Source organism: Cnephaeus nilssonii (genome assembly GCF_951640355.1).
Source record: "Cnephaeus nilssonii genome assembly, chromosome: 15".
Classification (NCBI taxonomy): Eukaryota; Metazoa; Chordata; class Mammalia; order Chiroptera; family Vespertilionidae; genus Cnephaeus; species Cnephaeus nilssonii.
This window is the reverse complement of record NC_137086.1, coordinates 35,434,996-35,450,091: the sequence shown is the minus strand read 5'-3', so window position 1 is coordinate 35,450,091 and position 15,096 is coordinate 35,434,996. Positions and strand designations below refer to the sequence as shown.

General features: G+C 42.4%; 1 pseudogene across 1 annotated transcript; it reads left to right on the top strand.

The window, feature by feature from the left end:
* Positions 1-2,125: 2,125 nt before the first annotated feature.
* On the top strand, positions 2,126-12,906 carry LOC307111632 (neuronal PAS domain-containing protein 2-like; annotated as a pseudogene). Its single transcript has 4 exons — positions 2,126-2,231; positions 4,928-4,998; positions 10,576-11,054; positions 11,735-12,906. The product of its transcript is annotated as a neuronal PAS domain-containing protein 2-like (transcript).
* The last annotated feature ends 2,190 nt before the right edge of the window (positions 12,907-15,096 follow it).

Genomic DNA, 15,096 nt, shown 5'->3' with positions numbered 1-15,096 from the left:
CTTGTAAAATATTTGACTTCTGAACTCCATTTAAGTATTTAAATGCCAGTATGTATGTTGTATGTCCCAACTACAAAAAATATGAGGTTAACTATTCACTGAAATGGAAACGCCAGTAATAGTTATGATTTATTATAGCATACAGTCTTCATTTTGAAAGACTTAAAGCCTCCAGGAGGTATTTATCCAAAATTAGTATCCAGTAACAACACCTTGGGATATCCCTGTTTTTGGCAGCATGTGTAGCCAGATCTGGTTACAGTTAATAAATTTAATGCTGGAGCCACTGACCTCAGGAAGACAGGTGTCCTCTCCAACAGCAGGTCCATTCTGGTCAATAAGAAATGTGCTTGATTAAATTGTCTTAAGGCCTGGTCTGTTTGCTCAGGTATCTGACCAGCAGAATAGCTTCTTCACAAAGAATTAATGGAGTTTTCATCTCTTCCCAAATAAGTTGCTCTGTAATTAAGTAAGCATTACATTTCCCAAAAGAAACATTCCTTTGGCTGAATACATAATATCATTAATTAATTATATCTACTATGTGCCAAGCACTTAGCTGGTCATGGAGATACCAGAATTTTTTTTTAATTTTAATTTTTTATTTTTCAATTACAGTTGACATATGATATTATATTAGTTTCAAGTATACAAACCAGTGATTAGACATTATATAACCTACTAAGTGATCATCCTGATCAATCTAGCATCCTTCTGACACCATACATAGTTATTACAATATTATTGACTGTATTCCCTATGCTGTACTTTAGAGACTATTCTGTAACTACCAATTTGTACTTATTAACCCCTTCCCCTTTTCAAGCATCCTCCCAACCCTCCTCCCATCTAGCAACCACAAAATATTCTCTGTATCTTATGAGTCTTTTTCTGTTCTGCTTGTTCATTTATTTTGATTTTTAGATGCAATTGTTGATAGATATGTACTTATTGTCATTTTATTATTTATATTTTTTATCTTTTTTTTCCTTCTTAAAGAAGACCCTTTAACATTCCATGTAGTACTGGTTTGATGATAATGAATTCCTTTAGCTCTTTCTTGTTTGGGAAGATTTTTTATCTTTCCTTCAATTCTAAATGATAGCCTTGCTGGGTAGAGTAATCTTGGTTGTAGGTTGTTGCTTTTCATCACTTTGAGTATTTTGTTCCAATCCCTTCTGGCCTGTAAAGTTTCTGTTGTGAAGTCTTATGGTAGTTCCCTTGTAGATAACTAACTGTTTTTCTCTTGCTGCTTTTAGGATTCTCTCTTTGTCTTTAATCTTTTGCATTTTAATTATGATGCATTTTGGTGTCAGTCTCTCTGCGTTTATCTTGTTTGGGACTCTCTGTGCTTTCTGGACTTGTATATCCACTTCCTTACCAGATTAGGGAAATTCTTCATCATTATTTTTTTTACATAGGTCTTCAATTTCTTGCTCCCTCTCTTCTCCTTCAGGCACTTCATGAATGTTGATATATTTGAAGTTGTTCCAGAGATGCCTTACACTATCCTCATTTTTTTGGATCCTTTTTGCTGTTCTGATTGGGTGTTTTCTGCTTCCTTATCTTCCAAATCTATGATTTGATTCTCTGCTTAATCTATTCTACAGTTGATTTCCTGTAATGTATTCTTCATTTCAGTTAATGTAGTCTTCATTTCTGACTGGAACCTTTTTATATTTTCTAGTTCCATTTTTATGTTTCCTATCTCTTTGTTTGGAGTTCTAACTGAGTTTACTCTTCTCCTAAGTTCATTGAGCATCCTTATAACCAGTGTTTTGAACTCTGTATCTAGTAAATTGCTTGTCTCCATTTTGTTTTGTTCTTTTTCTTTAGTTTTGTTCTGTTCTTTCATTTGGGACATGTTTCTTTGTCTCCTAATTTTGGCAGGCACCCTGTGTTTGTGTTTGTTTCTGTGTGTTAGGCAGAGCTGCTACATCTACTGGGCTTGGTAGAGTAGCCTTATGTAGTAGGTGTTCTGTAAGCTCCAAAGGCATAGTCTTCCAGATCAACTGTGTGAGCTGTGTATACCTTCCTGTTGTAGTTGAGCCTTGATTGCAGTTGGCACATCAGTGTGAGGATTTTCCCACAGTCCAATTGGTTGCAAGGACTAGCTCTGACCACCATGGAGGTTCAGCTATGCAAGGGCCCACCCCACAGAGCAGGACTTACCTCAGGGGAGCTCCAGTGCCTGCTGAGTCCTCTCCATGAGTGTGTCCCTGGTGGAGGAGGTTGGGTGGTACTTTAACATAGTCTGACACTGTTCACAGGGGGCACTGGCTCTGGAGCCTCCCGGGAGGTATAGGTCAAGGTCAGCCTCCCCCTGTGCCCTGCCGGAAGCCACTTGGCATGAGCTACAAAGTGATCTGCAGATGGCTACTACTTGTGTTAGGCTTGGAAGTACCCAAGAGAGGCCAAGCTGAAAACCAAGGCCAGCTGCTGCTACTGCCAGGCCTGGGGCCACTTAGTGAGAGATATAGGGCACATAGAGGCCAGATGCTGCTCATTTGAGAGATTTTGGGAAAGTGTGAAGCGTGAGCCACGAGAGGCTATTTGTATGGAAAAGCCTCTGAAAGCAGCTTGGATAGGCTCACAAGATGGGTGGGACAGGATTTCAGGGAATCACCAGGATGGGGCCAACAATGTTAGTCAGGGTGATGGAGACTCAGATATGGCACCTGTCTACTGGCTCAGTGGGATGTGAGGGCTCTGAAAAGGAACAATAGCTTTTGTCAGCACTTTTGTCTGGAAGAAAACAGCCCATCCAGCTCTTGCCTGATGCCAGACAATTCAGTTCCTTTCCATATATCCCTGGTGCCCCAGCACTAGAGCTCAGAGCAAGTGAATCTGAGTACTGTATTTTTCCATGTATAAGACGCTATTTTTTTCTAAAATGGTTATTGAAAATTGAGGGGTGTCTTATACAGGGAAGTCAGCCAAGGAGGGAACCATGTGGTTGCGTAGCTGCCCATACCTTGTCAAACAGGCTTCCTCCAATCACGAGCCTTATTGTTATTGATGTCAGCTGATGCTGTAATTGGAGGTGGAGGTGGAGAGTGCACAGATGCAACAGGGACCGGAGCCTTTTGAACTTATAAAGATGTCAAAAAATAAAAAGATAAATACCAGTAAGCGATTGTCTTACTCGGCAAAATTCAAACTGAATGTAATCAGCCTGGAAATAGAGCTGCAGAGAGACAATTTGGACCTCTTTCTACTGAGTGTATGATCAGACAGCTAAGAAAACAGGAAGAGCAACTCCTTAAGATGTCAAAAAAGAAGAAATCCTTAAGAGGAAAACCAGTAAAATGTTTAAAATTTTGATTTCTTAATTTTGGGTTGGAAAAGTGGGGGGCGTCTTATACACAGAAAAATACGGTAAATCTGTGTGCAGGCCCTTTATTTATTTTATTTATTTTTATTATTATTTTTAAAAATATTTTTATTGATTTAAGAGAGGAGGGGAGAGGGAGAGATAGAAACATCAATGGTGAGAGAGAATCATTGACTGGCTGCCTCCTGCACATCCCCTACTGGGGATCGAGCCCGCAACCCGGGCATGTGACCTTGACTAGAATCGAACCAGGACCCTTCAGTCCGTAGGCTGATACTCTATCCACTGAGCCAAACCGGCTAGGGCTGTGCAGGCCCTTTAAGAGGAATGCCTGGGACTCCAGCAGCCCTCCATCTCACTCAGCCACAATCCTCACTGGTTTTTGCAGCCAGACGTTATGGGGATTTTTCTTTCTGGCACTGGAACCCTGGGTTGGGGGCTTGTTGTGGGGCTGGGACTTCTCATTCCTGAAGGGGTCCTCTGAAGCTGAGATTTCCCTCCCAATTTTTATCCACCACACGTGGGTGTGGGACCAGCATCTCCACCCCCTCCTGCCAATCTCATTATGGCTTCTTTTTTATATTCTTAGTTGTAGTACTTCTGTTCAGTTAGATTTCAGGCCCTTCTGAATGATGGTTATTCTGTAGTTCAGTTGTAATTTTGATGTGGTTGTGGGAGGATTCAAGTACCGCATTTAGTTATGCCACCATCTTGACCAGAAGCCTGGAGATACAAAAATTAAGGACAAGGAACCTATTTCATCAAAAAACTCAATTTAGTAGCTCAATAATTATTGCAAGGTTTCAGATTAGATGTTCAGTCTATATTTTACCCGCCCAGCTCAATCTTCAAAGCCCATTTCAGGTCTTATCTCCTCATTCATTAATTTAGGAAAACGGTATTTGATCACCAAAACTGTTTTAGGCACTAAAGTGATGAAGTTGAGGATAATAAAATTCCCACCACCACAAGCTTATAGCTTTATAGAGTGGTAAGCAAGATAGACAGGACCAGATCGTGGAAGATGTTATAAGCCAGGCTAACCAAGTAGTATGGGTTTTATCCTACAGCAGTGGGGAGCTATTAGACAATCTTAACACATTGCGCACCAGTAGTTTTATTGCTAGCTTTACCCAGTGGCCAGATAAGTTTCTACTGAGTGAGTACAAAAAACATTTTACAAAGTATCATTCTTTAAAAAGATATTAGCTTGTAAGAACATGTAATAACTTCAAAATGCAATGGGTATTTAATTTTAAGGCGTGCCTTTAACATTTATGTAAAACACTGTGTAATAAGAAAACACGAGAATGCTCGTGATTAAGTCTGCATTTTAGAAAAATCAGTTTGTCAATGACAAGCAAGTTGGATAGGAAAGGAAGAATAGCTAGAGGGAAGGAAACCAGAGCGGGAGGGGAACTCAAATTCCTAAGCTATTGAAGATACAGAAATAACAAGATTTTAGTAACAAATTGATGGAGGGAGAGGATAAAGTCTAGAATGACTTCTAAGATTCTGATCTGGATGGCATTAGCAGGAGGAGGAACTGGTTTAGTGGGGAAATAAGTTCATTTTGAACATGTTCTGTTGCAGGTGCTTTTGGAACATTAGACATCACCATCAAGTTTGCTGCTGTAGATGTTTATCTGAAACTCATGAGAAAGGTAAGGGTGGGAGGTAAGGATTCAAGAGTCAGACTTTATAGATAGTAGCTGAAAAATGATTATGAATGATATTGCCAGATCTGTAGCCATCCCATACCACTCCCTAATCCCAAATGTCTTGTATTCATCCAGCATTCATTTTTTATTATTCACTAATTCATTTATTCATTTGGTTGAATAATACATATGGAACTCCAATATCATATTCCAGATGACATGAAAGACTCTGGGTTTACATTGATGATTCCCTACCTGAAAGATCTCATAACCTGGCTGTTGTTTATAAAATGTTATCTTGGAGGCAAGACTGTTCAAGACTGGACACTCCTCCAGGATGCAGTATATGCACTGAATCAGAGGCTGCTATATGGTGGTGTGTCCAGTAGGAAGAAAATACGTGCCTAGAAACCAATAAGTGGACAGAGTAGTGGCTCCACTTACTGTCACTCCCAGTGACCCTCTGGAGGATTTTGTGTTTCCCATCCTTGCAAATCTGGGCTCTGCAGAGTTGGAGGGACTCATTAGGGAGTGCACTCTTGCCAGTGGACACAGTGAACTACAAGCTATGGCTGCTGCTTAGGAACTTTGGATCCCTGTGTCCAGGGACCAACAGGCAAGAATAATCACCAATCCTGGTGGGTGTGGATCAGTTGGTTGGAGTGTCATGGGTTCAATTCCCAGTCAGGGCACATACCCAGGTTGAGGGTTTGATCCCCTGTTGGGGTGTGTGTGGAAAGCAACCAATCGATGTTTCTCTCTCACATCGATGCTTCTCTCTCTCTCTCTCTCCCTCTCCCTTCTTCTCTCTCTAAAATCAATGAACATACTTGGGTAAGGATTAAAATATAAACAAACAGACAGACCTTCTTGGCAGAGGTCCTTGTCCCTGATCAGCAAGTGGAATCAGGGCTCCTGTTGCACAATGAGGGCAGGGAGGCATATGTGTGGAACTCAGGTGACTCACATGGGTGCCTCTGGCACTCTGTTGTTGAATTGTGACCTTGAATGGACAGTGCAGCAATCCCAATCAGAAAAGGGTATGGTTAACAAAAGCTCACACCCCTCAGAATGGAGGAACATGGAGGAGCTGCTCCCTGAACATGTGCAGAGTGTAAATCTGGGCAGCACAAGGATGGACCGTGGCAACCATGAATAGGTCTGCTGTTCTAAGATCCCTGCAAGAACTTAGTGATTGTCTACAAAGGGAGCAGTTAACAGCCTCAAGTTGCAGCACCTTTGGGATCTGCTATAGTATTTGAGCTGAGGCCATGATTTTCCCCAGCAGTACCCAACCAATGACAGCATGCCAAAGACCTGCCCAACACCCTCACTTACATTTGGGAACTTCTCTACTCAAACTCTAACTATGGGGTTCCAACAAGAGCAGCCATGCTCCTATATGTCCTGGCTCCTTCAGCCAAGATTGACTAGTTTAAGAATGGGTACCTGACCTAAGCTAAGCCACTCATAGTCCTTCCTTTGGATTTTTTTTTTTAAACTAATTGAGGCCCAGCCGGCATGGCTCAGTGGTTGAGTGTTGATTTATGAAACAGAAGATCACAGTTCAATTCCCAGTCATGCCATATGCCCAGGTTGTGGGCTCAATCCACAGTGTGGGGCATGCAGGAGACAGCCAATCAATGATTCTTTCTCACCATTGATATTTCTATCTCTTTCTTCCTTCCTCTCTGAAATGAATAAAAATATCTTAAATTAAAAAACAACAACAATTATAACTGAGAAGAGACTCTAGTAGAGGAAAGTATAAGAAGTAGACTCAGGAGTTGTTAGTTTCTGGCCATGTGAAGAAGTTAACACACACAGAAGCATAGAGACGAAAGACAGAGAGTGCGTGCAGCATTCAAGTTCTTGATGTCCAGCTCTACCAGCTCTCTAGGGTTTGATTATTCCAACCTTTTCCTTCCGTAGAGTAATATAGTTGAGTATGCTTCCAATAAGTATTCTAATAGAAATCAGATGCCACTGAAGTTCTGTCACACATTTGCTCTACCTCTAGAGCAAAGCTATCCATTTTATATTAATAGTTAACACCGATTGAGCTGAAGGTTTATTATATTCCAGACACTGGTCTAAGCACTTTACATATATGAATTCATTTTGTCCTCTCAGCCCTCATGAGTCTACCCAAATACTCTCTCTCTCTCTATTGCTTTCCCCAATTTACATATAAAGAAACCAAGGCTACTTTATTTATTTATTTTACTGATCTTAGAGAGAGAAAGGGAGGGTAAGAGAGAACTATCAATGTGAAGAGAAACATTGATCGATTATCTCCCTATGGGCTCTGACCAGGAATCGAACCTGCCACCTTTGGCGTATGGAACAATGTCCCAACCAACTAAGCCACACCGGCCAGGGAAAGGATACTTTATTTTTTAATCAAAAATATATAAGAGCCCTGACTGCTTTGGCTCAGTGGATAGAGCTTTGGCCTGCAGACTGAATGGTCCCAGGTTCAATTCCAGTCAAGGGCATGTACCTTGGTTGCAGGCACATACCCAGTGGGGGGTGTGCAGGAGGCAGCTGATCGATGTTTCTCTCTCACCAATGTTTCTAACTTTCTATCCCTCTCCCTTCCTCTCTGTAAAAAAAATCAATAAAATATAAATAAATAAATAAATAAATAAATAAATAAATAAATAAATAAGAGATTCTACTGCATATCCTTTTAATAGAGGCTTTGGAGAGCAAACTTTGGAGATGTACAATCTTTAGCATTTTAGTCTTTCACCCAGTGATGCCTGCTCGAATTTGAGACTTGAGCAAGACAGGTTTTTGACTGCAAGTGGCCTTTAGCACCTCAGCAAAGCCCATTTTTAGAAATAAGGAGACTAGCAGTATACATGAGCAAACTAATAATTTTCTACATATACACATTTTGGAGTCTTTAAACTGGGACTCAGGTTTGACAAGTATGAGTACTTACATGGGTAGAACATGTAAATAGAAACAACCCTGGAAGTTCAATAGAGACTTCTAAAAAGGCAAATACCTCCCTCACCGAGGCCTGAAATCCAGTGACAATGAGCCAGTTCTTTATGTGAAGCATCCACACAACCTCTACTATCTTTTAAAATTAAACACTCTGGAGAGGTATAGTTAAGTGCATAATACCTTCCGTACCTCAAGGGTAAGAGGAGTAAGAAGGATGGGGAGGAAGGAAGAATGGAGAGGCCTAGAGTAGCAACAGTTTTTGCTGCCTTCCAACCCCACTTCTGTTAGTACCAGGACCCTACCTCTAGAGCAAAGATATCCAACAGAAATAAAATGTGTACTAAATATTTAATTAACATTTTTCTAGCAGCCACATTGAAGTTTTTTCTAAAATCAGGTGAAATTAATTTTAATATTTATTTGAACCAAAATATCAAAAATATTATTTCAACATGTAGCCAATTAAAAATTAAGAGATTTTACATTCATTTCTTTCATATAAGTCTTTGAAATCTAATGTATATTACATGCACAGCAAATATCAATTTGTATGCTACCTGTATTTAGATTTCACAAAATTTTAAATTGAAAAAGTAGTTTCATATACTGTTGTTCAAAATATACTTAAACCTAAAATATATATATATACTTAAACTTTTCCAATAACTGAATCAAATATCAATTTTTAAATTTAATTTTAAACTAATTAAACTAAAATAAAAAATTCAGTTCCTTGGTCACAGTAGCCACATTTCAAGTGCTCAGTAGGTATGGATAGCTAGTGACTTCTATATTAGACAACAGATAAAAATCATTCCATCAGGGCAGAAATTGTTATGGGACTATGCAGCTCTGGGTAGTTCTTTGGTGTACAGTAAACTTCGCTTACTACTTGGCGGGGCAGTGTCAGGGAAGTGGGTGATGTACATAAAACAGGTTCCCTAACTTTTCAGAAGCCTTGCTATGCTTCTCCCTTGACTCCCAAAGACTTCTCCAGGTCCCCTCTCCCATGCTGCCCACCCCTATGCCAGCAGACCAGGGAAGAGCAAGAACTTGAATCAGAGGTCCCAATTTTAATCTCAGCTCATCACCAGTTCGCTATCAACAGTTAACTTCTCTAAATATTAGCTTTCTCAAACATTAATTGACAATAATATTTTAAAGGATTGTCATAAGGAGTAAGTGATGTAACATGTACAAGACATCCAGCATAATGCCTGCAGCACGGAAAAGAATAAGTGGTAGTTACTAAATACAAAACTCTCTGTATGTAGTTTTGTATATGCTTCCACAGTTTCCTGCCAACCATGCTTGGTTATTCTTTGATGTTCTTAAACTGGGCAGGAGTTAGTGGGGTGGGGATTAGGAATGGAGAAGAGCCCTGTGTTTAATTTATGAACAGTTTTTGCTGCTACAGTTATCAGCCTTTCCTTCCCCATTTATCAGTTAAGATGGGTTTTGCTCTTGAACTCCAAAACCCACACGGCCCTTCTTTCTACTCTGAACTACAACAAATGATTAACCTCACAAAACAGCCATCAACATTCTTTCCAAGGACAACTATGACCTCATTAAGTCCAAACCCACATTCTCCTCCATCTCTCTGCAGTGTGTAACACTGTAGCTTTTCCCTCCTTATCCTGGTTCTTCTCTAACATTGATCCCACAGACCATTCCTCCTCTGTTTTTTGCAAAGGCAAACCTTCTCTTTACTGCTCCCTAGGCCTGAGACTTTCCCCAAGATAGTCTTATCTACTCCTAGGCTCCAGCTCAGTGTCCCTAACCGGAGAACTTCTAAACCTGTACCTCCAACTCCCACTTCAGATTCAGGCCCAACTCATTGCTCCCCGCTGGCTTCTTCTCCTGCATGACCCACCTCTGAGTTCATTCTTATTCCCTCAAACCAAGTTCCCAGAGAACCCAGGTTCTCTGGTTGCTGTGAGTGGCGGAAGGGAACACACACTGACCCCAAGCTCATGTGTGCCACATCCTATGCTAGGCACCTCATTCAATCCTCCCAACAACTCTGTGAGGAGGGACCTGAGACCTGCATTTTTATAGCTGGAAAAAAAGAAAAGACTCAGAAGAGGAAGAAACCAAAATCTAGATCTAGCTGAATCCAGACTTTGCCGTGAGAGTAGCCTGCCTCCCGCAGGAGCCCAGGGACGCACGCTGTGGTGGCCATGTAGAAGCTCCCTGCGCCCCCTCCAGCTCCAGCTCCTACGGTGGCAGCAGGAGGTGTTCTCCTTGGCCCAGATGGTGCCTGGCCCCACAGGACCACCCTGGCCCACTCCAAGGAAAAACTGCATCGAAAATCTAATGGGTGAAGATGAGGACAGGGCAAAGAGAGCTTTTCGAAACAAGCCTGTTATGTACATAAAACAGGTTCCCTAACTTTTCAGAAGCCAGGACCAGTTCAGCTAGCCCTGCCGTGTGGCTCAGTGGTTGAGCGTTGACCCGTCAATGAAGAGCTCACTGGTTCAGTTCTCGAAGGGCATATGCCCAGGTTGTGGGCTCAATCCCAAATAGGGGTGTATGGGAGGCAGCCGATCGATGTTTCTATCTCTATCTCTGTCCCTTTCTCTCTCTCTAGAATCAATAAAAATACATTTTTTAAAAAAGAAAAAAGAGCCTAGCTCTATGCTCCCTGATAATACAGGGGAAATGGACAAAACTACGGTGCTGGAAAAAGTCATCAGATATTTGCAGAAACACAGTGAGGTCTCAGCATAAACAGAAATCTGTGATATTCAGCAGGAGTGGGAACCTTCCTTCCTCAGTAATGAAGAATTCATAGGGCTGTAGTTGGAAGCATCAAATGGCTTCATCATCACCACGACGATGGAAAGCAGCATTCTCTACTTTTCTGATGGTATCGCACCTCACCCGGGGCACTTACCGTAGGATGTCATGGATCAGAATTTGTTAAATTTCCTTCCAGAACAAGAACATTCAGAAGTTTATAGGATGTTCTCTTCTTATGTGCTTGTGACGGATTCCCCCTCCCCAGGATATTTAAAATCTAACAATGATTTAGAGTTTTATTGCCATTGTCTCAGAGGTAGCTTGAACCCAAAGAAATGTCCAACTTATCCTATATAATAAAAGCCTAATATGCTAAGTGTCCGGTTGATTGGTCGGCTGTTCAACCAATCAAAGCATAATATGCTAATGATATGGTAAGGCCGCTCAACCACTTGCTATGACATGCACTGGCCTCCAGTGGGCAGACAGTCGACTGGTTGACCAGTCACTATGATGTGCACTGACTGCCAGGGGGCAGATGCTCCGACTGGTAGGTTAGCTTGCTGCTCGGGTCCGACCGATCGGGACTGAGCAAGATGGCTGGACATGCCCTGAGGCCCTCCCGCAATTCCTCCCCTGCTGGCCAACCTCTCTTGTCTCTCCCTGGCCCTGATCATGCACAGGTGGGGTCCCTCGGCCTGGCCTGCATCCTCTTGCAATCTGGGACCCCTCAGGGGATGTTAGAGAGTCGGTTTCGGCTCAACCCCACAGGGGGAGCGCTGCTCAGCCAGAAGCCAGGCTCACGGCTGGCGAGCACAGTGGCAGTGGCGGGAGCCTCTCCCACCTCTGCAGCAATGCTAAGGATGTCCGACTGCCGGCTTAGGCCTCCTGGGGGGGAGTGGGCCTAAGCCATCAGTTGGACATCCCCCGAGGGCTCCCAGTCTGTGAGAGGGTACAGGCTGGGCTGAGGGACCTCCCACCACCAAGTGCACGAATTTCGTGCACTGGGCTTCTAGTGAATAAATAACACTTTTAGGGAATTTTTCTCCTACAACAATGTGCCTAGCCCTGCTGTAACAACTTTGACAATGCCCTTTCAAAGCCTTGCCAGGTGCCACTTGGAAAGGAGGTCTGCTTCATTACTACTGTTCCCCTAGCAACATCACAGTTATTAAAGGAAATGTGCATAGTTGAGTTACCTCCAGAGTAATTCACTTCAAGGCATAGCTTGGAATGGAAATTTTTATTTCTGGATCACAGAGCCCCTCCAACCAATCGGATACCTACTTTTTGAAGTTTTGGGAACCTCAGGCTATCACTACTACACATTGATCATTTGGAGCTCCTGGCCAGGTGCCACCAGCACCTAATGCAGTTTGGCAAAGGAATATCATGTTGATATTAGTTTCTGACCAAAGGCCATCAGTGGAACTCCCAGCCCAAGTTCATCGTGTGCACAGACTCGGTGGTCAGTTATGCAGAAAGGAAGCAGGAGCTGACTTTGCAAGATCTGCCATCTGAGGTCATCAATCCTTTAGCAAGGGCTCAAGTCTGGAACTTCAGCAGCACTTTAATGCACTTGATGTGGGTACCTCAGGCCTTAACACAAGTCACTTGCCATCAGCATCCTAAGACGTTCCCATAAATCCTTGCACATGGCCATGTCACAATCTACTTCCACTCCAAGCAAGTAGATGGCAGAAGCTAGCACCATGGCTGTGCCAAGATCGGCCACCCTGATCGGCCACCTTGTGCCAGGGCTCAGCCAGGCAGCCACAATGCCAGCTTCCCTACCTGTTCCATCGTACTGTGACCTCGCACAGCAGCTCCTGCCTCAGACCTTTTGCAGAACCCACCTGCCCCTCAGCACAGTTCAACATGTTCCAGACCATCAAAGACCAGTTGGAGCAGTGGACAGAGATCCTGCAGGCCAACATCTGGTGGCAGCAGGAAGAACTCCACAAGACCCAGAAGCAGTTCTGACTGGTCCAGGACTCTAACATCCAGATGTTTCTGCAGCAGCCAACTATGTCCCTGAGCTTCAGCAGTGCCCAGCAGCCCGATGTTCAACAGCAGCTCTCTTGGAGGTCAGCCCCAGGGACCCAGTCCCCACTCATGTTCTTTCCAATCCTTAGGACTACCTTCTATAATTCATTCAATGGGTTGACACTCTCTGCTGGGATAACTAGTATACCATCTACCCCATAAAGGTTTGCAGTTTAGTGAGGGAGACAGAGAAGATACAATGGTGTGACAAGTGCTAAGATAGGGTCCTATGGGAATGCACAGAGGAGTCACCTAACTCAGCCTTTGAGGTAAAAAAGCCTCCATCAAAGAGAAAACATCTATGCTGGATCAAGAAAGACTACGTAGTTGGAATTAGAGAGGAAGAGAATGGAGTAGGAAGGATGATCCCAGGCAGAGGGAGCAGTGAGTGCAAATGCCTGAAAATAGGGAGAGAGAGTTGGAGGCTGCAAGCAGTTCTGTGTGACAAGTGCCAGAGCAGCAGCCTGAGACTGAGGTGAGCATAGGTTAACTAGATTGAGAGTACAGGAAACCATTAAATACTTTTAGCAGAGGAGAGGCAGGTTCAGACATGCATGTGAAAAAGAATCACTCTGGCTGCAATATAGAGAATGGACTTGAGAAGAGCCCAAAGATGGGAGGGCAGGGAGACCAATTATGTGGCCACTTCCATAGTCCAGATAAGGGATAATGACAGTGCAAATTAAAGTAGTGGCCCCTTAGGTGAGGAGGAGTGGAGAGAAATCCAGAATGGAGACTGTACAGGTGATTGATTACCTGCTATTAGATGTGGAAGGCAGCTAAGGAATTAAAGACTAAGTTCACATTTGGAAGTAGGCAACTGTATGGATAGTGATAGAGTCAAATGAGAGGGAGACACAAAAAGGACAAGTATAAAATATTGATGCATTTCACTTGGGATTTGCTGTGAGTTGAGGTGTCAGTGGGAGACCCAGAACAGGATGTCAGATAGATAGTGGTCTATGGGTTTGTAGCTCAGAAGAAGGAACATTTGGGATAGAGAAAGAGGTTTGAGTTTCATCAATGGTAACTTAAGCAATACGAGTATATAAATAGTCCAAAGGGATATAAAGTGAGAAGAAAAGCAAGCTGAAGAAAGAACTCTGAGGCATACCAACATTTAGGAAGTAAATAGAAAAAGAAATACCTTAAAGGGGCCTGAGAAATCAGAGAAGCAGGAGGGAAACCAAAAGTGTGGTCTTGTAGAAGCAAAGACAAGAGTAGAGGTAAAGATGCTGAAAGTATAACCAGTTTCAATAATAGAGAGGTTATGGGTTCCCTTATTGAGAGCAGTCTAAGTTAAGTTTGGGTGGCAAAAGCCAGTCTACAGTGGGCTGAGGAGAGATTGGATTATAAGCAAATGTGGATGATAAACACAATCAACTCCTTCACGATATCTAGTTGCTGCCCCAGCCAGCATGGATCAGTGGTTGAGCATCAACCTGTGAACCAGGAAGTCACAGTTCAATTCCCGGTTAGGGCACATGCTTGGGTTGCAGGCTTGATCCCCAGTAGGGCGCGTGTAGGAGGCAGCCAATCAATGATTCTCTCATCATTGATGTTTCTATCTCTCTCTCCCTCTCCCTTCCTCTCTGAAATCAACAAAAATATATATTTTTAAAAGATATCCAATACCAATGGCATATTTCACAGTCCTAGAAAGAACTCTCCAAAAATTCACCTGGAATAAAAAAAAGACCCCAAATAGCCACAGCAATCCTGAGAAAGAAGAATAAAGTAGGTGGGATCTCCATACCAGATTTCAAGCTGTATTACAAAGCCACTGTTCTCAAAACAGCCTGGTACTGGAATAAGAACAGACATATAGACCAATGGAATAGAATAGAGAATCCAGATATCGACCCAAACCACTATGCTCAATTAATATTTGACAAAGGAGGCATGAACATACAATGGAGTCAAGACAGTCTCTTCAACAAATGGTGTTGGGAAAGTTGGACAGATACATGCAAAAAAATGAAACTAGACCACCAACTTACACCATACACAAAAATAAACTCAAAATGGATACAGGACTTAAACATAAGACGGGAAACCATAAAAATACTAGAGGAATCCACAGCAGCAAAATCTCAGACATATGCCAAAAGAACTTCTTCACTGATACTGCTCCTAGGGCAATGGAAGCTAAAGAGAAAATAAACAAATGGGACTACATCAAAATAAAAAGCTTTTTCACAGCAAAAGAAACCATCAACAAAACAACAAGAAAGCCCACTGTATGGGAGAACATATTTGCAAATGTTATCACTGATAAAGGTTTAATTCCAACATCTACAGGCAACTTATATAACAATAAAAGGAAGATAAATGATCCAATTAAAAAAATGG